We start from the raw sequence: 8,288 nt of genomic DNA, 5'->3' as shown, positions 1-8,288 counted from the left end.
CATTTGCTCTACCGACCATGACTACATTCGTCACATCTTAGAGTGACATTACATTGAACCTTCCTACATGCTATGCAAAGAGAATGTCTGTCTTGCTTGAGGATACTCATCCTACGCTTGCAGGCTGTGCGTGATCGATGAGCTGCAGCATCCCCAGCAGTAGAAAGCTCGGTCGTAACGGCTGTAGCAAAAGTGGAAGCGGCGGCGCTATCCGATGGAGGCGTCTTCCTGTCTAATTTATCCATTTCCAAGTCCAAAATTCAAGCCAAGTCCAAGACAGGAGAGAAAATCCAAAACCAGACAAAATAGTACAATCCAGGAGAAAGGGCGAAAATACGGCCCAAGTCATTATCAAAAAACCAAAAATTTTATATGGGGGTTGGGCTAAAGACCAAAAAGTTCACCTGATGCAGGAAACATCCAAGCAGCACGGCGAACAAAAAGCAATTGGGGATCTCAGCCTCTCTCGGTCGGGACTTGCAGCAGTGTTGCCAACGGTACTTCAGGTAACTCATTTGACAAGATTTTCCTGTAAGCGTTGGTAACGCTGACAATTAATTACCCACTTAGTGGGTAAAAGTCAAGTATACCTTAGTTTAACCAGACCACTAAGCTGATTAACAGCTCTCCTAGGGCTGGCCCGAAGGATTAGGCTTATTTTACGTGGCTAAGAACCAACTGGTTACCTAGCAACGGGACCTACAGTTTATTGTGGAATCCGAACCACATTATAGCGAGAAATGAATTTCTATCACCAGAAATAAATTTCTTTAATTCTTCATTGGCCGGCCGGAGATTCAAACGTGGGCTCAGCAGTGTGCTAGCCGAGAACTATACCGACCTGTCCAATGAGGAACTACTTAGTGGGTAAAGAAATTATGGGGATGTAGTTCGGGTTGGTCAGTGACCAAGGGCCAATTCAGGTGTTCAGGGAGTGTATTGCAGTACATTTTATTAAGCAGCAGCTCTCCCAGTACCTAAGATGCCCAATAAAATTGAATTTCCCTTTAGTAACGAAGCCTAGAATATATCTGATGCTCTAGTGAAAAATGAATGACCAGTTCTTAAGATGATTTTAATCTTTCCACTAGGTCTACCTACAAATAAGACGAATAAACTGTTTCTCATAATTGTGTGTTTATTAATTCTTAATTTGAGTTTACTTATTGATTCAATTACCTACAATATAATTTTCAGAAAAAATTACCCTCAAGTAATGCATTCAATATGACTGAATCAATGACCTAAAATACCGGTTTTAATAGTGCCAAACTCCCTGGAAAGTAATGCTTAGAATTTAAGTTTACTTATTAAATTATTTACCTACAATACATTTGACAACAGTACCAAACTGCCCTCAAGGGAACACCTCAATTTGTAACTTTCGTGAGCCAGCGGTGTCTTGAAATATGCAGAGATGCCATGATAATAATTTCCTTGATATGGCACTCTCCAATATTTATAGCATTAACTTTAAGTGATTTATGTTTACTGTTAAGCAAGAAGCATTATTCTCATGGCAAGCTTTGTACAAAATTCAGTGTGTACTGTCTAATAGCTTGAAAACAATGCCAAGCTCATTATGTCATCAATTTTGAGATCAAACTAAGAAACTGAATTCTGAAATATCTTGTGTCTTAACAATGCAATTGTGTACACGCTTCAGGCTAAGATATCTCTTGTGTGTTAAGCAAAGCCTTTCAGTAATCGAAGTTTCAAAGTCATAACATAACATTACAATAACGCAAGACCTCGGAAAAATATTACCAATTTTCTAAAAAAATGTATCAATCAATAAAGAAAGAAAATATGAACAAAATCTTCAAAGAGTATATGAGAAGCTTAACCCTAAGTCGCTACTGTTATGGAAGTTAGTTTAACAATATATGTAAGATTTACTGAGGAAAAATATCGGGAATAATTTGTACTTTTGCCAAAAGTATTACCTATTCCATAAAGACTAATACCTCACAGGTTTGACTTCACTTATCTGTTCCTAACTTGACTGACCACTACGAAGATATTCCATAAAATCAATAAAACCTAGTTTTTTTTTTAAACTAATGAACCTTTTGCAACTGGTAACTTTCGAACTTCAGGAAAATGACTGAAAATAAAAAAAATAAAAAAACTACTGTATAAATCTTACGTGACTTTTGTACCAATGCAGGAGTGCACTGGACAATGAAGACTTTCTGGATATTGCAAGTCAAAATGGAATCTGTCCTTAAACTTCCGTGTTTTCTTACTATATATTCAAAATGTAACCAAGGCTATCTATAGCTGATATAACGATGGATCACTTTTAATAAAATAAAATTAAACAAAACAATAATTGAAAAAAAATAAAAAAAAATAAATAAATAAACAAAAGTAAAAAATAAAAATAAAGAAAAATTAATGAATAAAATAATTATTATGTAGCCTGAAACATCCTTAACTACCTGATAGACGATATTAAACTAATGAGAATTAAAGGTACAAAAATGATCTTGAAATGTACTAGTCACTTGATAGCTGATATTGACACTGCTTAGAAATTCAAGTAAAAACTATGTATCGTAAAACATAGGTATACTGAACTCATAAGACAGTTAAGAGAAAAAGAGAGAGAGAGAGAGAGAGAGAGAGAGAGAGAGAGAGAGAGAGAGAGAGAGAGAGAGAGTTAAGTATCCTGAAGCAACCTTGACAGCCAGCCTTCAACTTATGAATCTCACATAAAAAAAGTATGTATCTTGAAGCTGGCATTGAATAAGAAAACTGAATTGCCTATGTATCCGGATACACAGAGCTACTTGCAGCTGATACGAAACCGATACTAGATTCATGTCAAAACAAAACAATGAATCCTGAAACAAAGAAATACTTGATAACTAATAATAAACCGATAAGAAATTCATATTAAAAACCTAGGCATCCTGAAAAATGATCGAGCTGAGTATCATTTTAAACTTGTCAGATATTAAAATAAAACCGTCCTGAAATGTACTAAGTACTCGATATATCAAATTTATGAAACTTAAGTAGAAAATTCTATGTATTCTTAAGTATATTGAGGTACCAAATAACTATTGTTAAACATAAAAGAAAATTAAGTTAAAATTATATATCCCGAGATACTGAGCTACTAAATAGCTGTTACAGAAATTCAAGTGGAAAATAAATGTTATATCCTGAATTGCAGTAGACTACCTTATGTAACAAAGACTCCTGCAGTTCCTGTTTAGAAATTACAAGAAGCAAAGCTGGGCTTCACTCAGTCTTGGGTCAACAGGCAATATTATCACCCTGATAAAACACATGCACGATTCTATGAATTTAACCGTATCCTGCTTTTGATAGTCACAGAGTGTGCAAACTTGGTAGTCGCCTCTTGAATTCCAAGGCGGGACTAGTGTACAAATTCGGTCATTCAAACCGTAGTCGCCTCTTGAATTCCAAGGTGAGAGAAGTCCCTTCAAACTTGTCTCAATTTTGCTTGCACCTTGCAGACACTTCCTGAAGGAATGAGGACGAAGTTAATGACACCGTGTCACTTTCAGATCTTTTGAAAGACAATACATTAAACTAAAAGATGATTCGTGATAAGTGGGCCTCAAACAACCTATAGTATCTAGGTCCCTTATACTGAAAGGGGCAAAGATGGGAGAGGGTCTGTTTAGAGCCATGCAGATGTCATGGTCTTTTATCAAGGACACCTGAATGAACTTAAATTGTATTTGGTCACTGCTACAGTAAATATTGATTTATAAGTGGATTGCAATGCGAGCTTCACTGAAAAAAGTGAAAGGCTTCTTGGTGTAAGTTTCAATGAGAAAATTACAGTAAATAGTGCCCTGTTTTATCTGTATTTTACTATATTATTATTATTATTATTATTATTATTATTATTATTATTATTATTATTATTATTATTATTATTATTATTATTATATTATTATTATTATTATTATTATTATTATTATTATTATTACTTGGTCCTAGCTATAACATTTATAAAACCGTTGCAGTATTTGTACGAAATCTGGTAAGATTTTTCAGCACCGGCAATGTCCTACGTCTCTAATTTGCCTTAAATCAAGTACTAGCCCAGTTGCTCTCACTAACTGAATTTCTCACGGTACTTATGAAAAACCACACCATTCTGTATGATACACTACAACTCACCCAAGATTACTGGAGAAATGACAGAGAAAATTCAACTAATCTGGAACTTAAAAATTTTATATCACTAAGATTTTATATGAATACTAAAAAGACCTACTTCCCTAGATCATTTTAATATTGTGGTTAAAGTTACTTTATATTAAGTTTGTAAGAGTATGCAACAGCTATAGACAATGGAAATCCACAAGCTTCCATTTCACTTTTTATCTCACTGTTCTAATTCTGTCCTAGGCCAAGTTCCATAACTTTAAATTACATCACTTTGAATTTCTATCAAAACAACCTCTCTGAGTCTGTAGCTTTGATGACTCCACTTGAACAACCATTTCTGTTCACCCAGATTTCGCCAAAGAAACACATTTCATGTTCATCAGACACCTACTACCTTTGCTCAAGCGTTATGCAACTTCTTTGGAGCATCGTCTTCAAAACTCTTCAGTTATCCCCATCAAGAACGTTTCTAGCTGTGGGTCACCTGAAGGAATGGGGAAGAAGTTAATTGAATCGTGGAAAATTGAGTTTTTTGAAAGAATTCTCCTGAGTATTAACTATAGTAGTATTGTATTCCTAAAACATCAGTAGAAAACTTGATTTAATATGCCCAAGATATTAAAAGCCCTAGTTACAATACAGTCCTGGCGTAATTCAGTACCAATGACCGGAAACTGAAAAGCAGTCCATTCATAATCTGGTCCTGATTCTTAATTAAGTTAAAAAATGCCCTGAAAATCAAAGGTAGCTGAAGAATACAGTGCTCGCCTAGTTCTGTACACACCTATTCACTAAAACTGGACTCAGAATGAAAGGTAATCTAGATGTAATAATATACCTTATTCTTTAATCACTGCATTTGACCTACACATCAAAGTAGCCCAGTAATAAAGTGGTCATCTCTCTTAATTCGGTTCAAATGTCCTGCACATTACATTTAGTTGAGTAATAATACAGATCTTTCAATTCACCACAAATGCAGCTAAATGGGCTAAAGAAACTCAAACATAAGGAAGTTTAAATCAAGTCTAAATCAAGTGCCAGGCAACACTGTCCAAGGACTTCCTTTCTTTTCCAGACTTGTCGAAGCACATCACGCAAGACACACCAATTATCCCTTCAGAATATCTTTTAAACAGTGAAAGTTAAAATAAAGTTTTAGTATCACATCTCTAATCTGTGAGCTTTTCTATTGCGCCATTTTAGAAATAAAGTCCACCTATGAATATGTTCAAGATATTTTTTGGGCCGTGGCAAAGTCCACATAAGACTTTTTACTACTTTGTAAAAAAAAAAAAAAAAAAATCTGGTAAGCTTTCAGTTTTGATTGATTCATGATTAATTTATGAAACTGAGGCTGCCAAGCCTAGCACTGGGCCACTTTAAGGAATTCACCGCTTAAGACGATGAAGAGAGAGAGAGTGAGTTGGGGTGGTTGGACAGCAACATAAAGAAATCCAGGAAGCAAAGGAGATGAAATACGAGGAACTGAAGGTGGAACTTGGACAAAACCCTATAGTTACACCAAGAAGTAACAGTTAGAGGTGTTGGACAGCAATATTGAAAGAAGGAAGCGGTTTTGGAGGAAAAGTAAAAGGATAAAATGTGAATGTAGCTATCGGCTAAAGGGATCCTGAAAATATAATTTAGTAATGCCTACAGTGTACCACGTGAAGAAAGTAAGTCATCAGCTTGTGTCAAGCTACCAGGATTGCATACTGGACATTCCCATATAACTCTTTTGTCCTTTGGAGTCTAAACAGAAAGAGTATTTGCAGAAATCACAGAAATCTAGTACATATTGAGAAATAACTCCATACACCACATTAATTAAAATCGGCACATATTCTCGCATAATCCTGCGAGGGTTATCATAACTGAAAAGGTAAATTTTTTTATACAATTATTGTGCTGAATTTTTGTACTAATATGAACATTTTAGAAGGCCATTTTAGTACTGAATTAGTTTGTCCACTACAATCAAATATTCATTTTCATTTTAATGATGTATCCTTGAACTAGTCCATTTAACATTAAATTACTCAAATGAAATCTAGCCATGTATTAAGACTTCAATGCACTACATTAGAAATACTCATACTGACATATCAGTAACAACCTCTAATTTTATCGCACCTGGACACGAATCAAGTCCTTAGGAAAAGTACTAGATTAATAAGTATCCTGCATACCGTCAAACTACTACAGCAGTAAAACTTCAATTAACATTAAATTACTCAAATGAAATCTAGCCATGTATTAAGATTTCAATGCACCACATAAGAAATGCTCACATTGACATAAAAATAACAACCTCTAATTTTATCGCACCTGGACACGAATCATAGGAAAAGTACTAGATTAATAGGTATCCTGCATATCGTCAAACTACTACAACAGTAAATCTATTTAGTTTCGCAGGCCACATTCTTCTCTACAGAGCTCCACCAGACTTCCCAGGATTCTTCAGTTCAAAATGTTTCCTTGTGCAAAAATATTTTGGCGCTAAAGCTTATTATCACTATTTTTTCACTTTTCGTATTTAGCATTCTGGACCTGACTTCGTAAGCCCCCTAAGGTCCCTAGCTGGAAATAAATTGTATGCAATCTGTTTTTATTGATATTTTTAATATTCTTATTATTATTCTCAATATTATTACTGTCATTGCCATTATTATAAATACTATTTTACTACTACTTCAGTAAATGTGTGGATATTGCCCATTATCATTTCTATCATTTTATGTCGTGCATCTAGATTTTATGTATTGTATTGTCTCTAATTTGTAAATTCTATTATTATTATTATTATTATTATTATTATTATTATTATTATTATTATTATTATTATTCCTAAGTCCTATTACACGCACGTTATCAGTTTCGTTCCAAATCCATTTACTTCTCGATACTGTTCCCTCTTTGACGAACTTTTTACCAAAGCATCTGACCAGTACACTTTACTGCAGTGAAGTCTATTATGCGACACAATTTGCAGTTTTAACTGAGCTAGTGGAAGACAAAGAGATAATACTGCAACACAAAATCCAGAGGCAGTCAGTGGCGCATTTCCATTTTCATCGGTGCCTTACCTTGACAGGATATGGATCCAGGTGACCAACTGGTCTTAGTCCACTGTTGGTACAAAATCCTCCAAATTCCTCCCGTTCTCCCGTCTTCAGTCTGTAATAAAAACTTTCAATCAAGTACTGATCTACACCTGTTTTAGCATATCTGTCTTCCCAATACACATCAAGTTGTGTGAAAAGTTTGTGAACTTTCAAATGATACCATCACTGCCCTGTAAAGCTTTTCTATAATTTTTTTTATATAGAAGTTACACATCTTTAAAGGTGTATAGCTCAAGTAGCTAGATGGCTTGTTGTACAAAATAGCTGCAAAGTTTCATTTACTTTAACACATCCTTCTTTGGTCCTACTTAAAAAGACTAGCTGCCCGGTCTAGATGCAATCTACGTCTAATGGATTTTTTCCTAAAGTAGTTCCTTCAACGAGAGATTTAAAAGTCATTTTCTGCATCTGATTCACGATCAGAAATATCCCCTTTCGTAAATTTTTCCAAATGAAATCAAATGTATTTTCAAAATTTCATTGTATTTTATCATTAGAAATGAGATGGCTATGTACAGGAACTCAGACTACTTCAGAGGGAGAACACTGCATTTCTCTTGCAATATAACAGCTTGTGCCTACAATTAGCAATACCTAAACACTTCCTAAACGAAACATCGGATCAAAGTTCCTTCAGCGTCCTTCATTTCAGCTCTTTCTGAAATTCATTAAACATTATTGAAGCTGTACAGTGAATGCAACCTTTAAATTCTTAGATATTTTAGTACTACCACTCATGGTGTATTATAGTCTTCCAATTATCTACTCTTGTATTTATATTCGTAGATGAAATGACTTAAAATTGTTACACGTTATTTGAATGGTCTTAAAGCTATAACCGAATTTCGTTCAACAAAATACTTGAAGACTCACCCACAATAGTCCAGAGTTTAATGGCATAACCCATAGTTGGGTTTCTCCCCTTCTCGTTTGTTTACGGTAGTCTCTCCTGCTTTCCCTCATTTGGCTCCTCAGGCAGGCCCTTTCGCCAGTTCTCGT

General features: G+C 34.8%; 1 long non-coding RNA gene across 1 annotated transcript in view; it reads right to left on the bottom strand.

Moving 5' to 3' along the window:
- Positions 1–935: 935 nt before the first annotated feature.
- The window catches only part of LOC136854522 (uncharacterized), a 16,090-nt gene continuing 8,737 nt past the window's right edge, over positions 936–8,288 (bottom strand). Inside the window, exons 2-5 of the long non-coding RNA XR_010857723.1 lie at positions 8,163–8,288; positions 7,251–7,341; positions 4,553–4,642; positions 936–3,498 (exon numbers count right to left, since the gene is read on the bottom strand). The exon at positions 8,163–8,288 is cut by the window's right edge and continues 1,666 nt beyond it. This is a non-coding gene — a long non-coding RNA (uncharacterized lncRNA). The remainder of the gene's footprint in view (positions 3,499–4,552; positions 4,643–7,250; positions 7,342–8,162) is intronic.

This window comes from Macrobrachium rosenbergii, chromosome 3 (genome assembly GCF_040412425.1).
Source record: "Macrobrachium rosenbergii isolate ZJJX-2024 chromosome 3, ASM4041242v1, whole genome shotgun sequence".
In the NCBI taxonomy this organism is placed as follows: Eukaryota; Metazoa; Arthropoda; class Malacostraca; order Decapoda; family Palaemonidae; genus Macrobrachium; species Macrobrachium rosenbergii.
The sequence above is the reverse complement of the archived record's forward strand: the minus strand, read 5'-3'. Positions and strand labels throughout refer to the sequence as shown.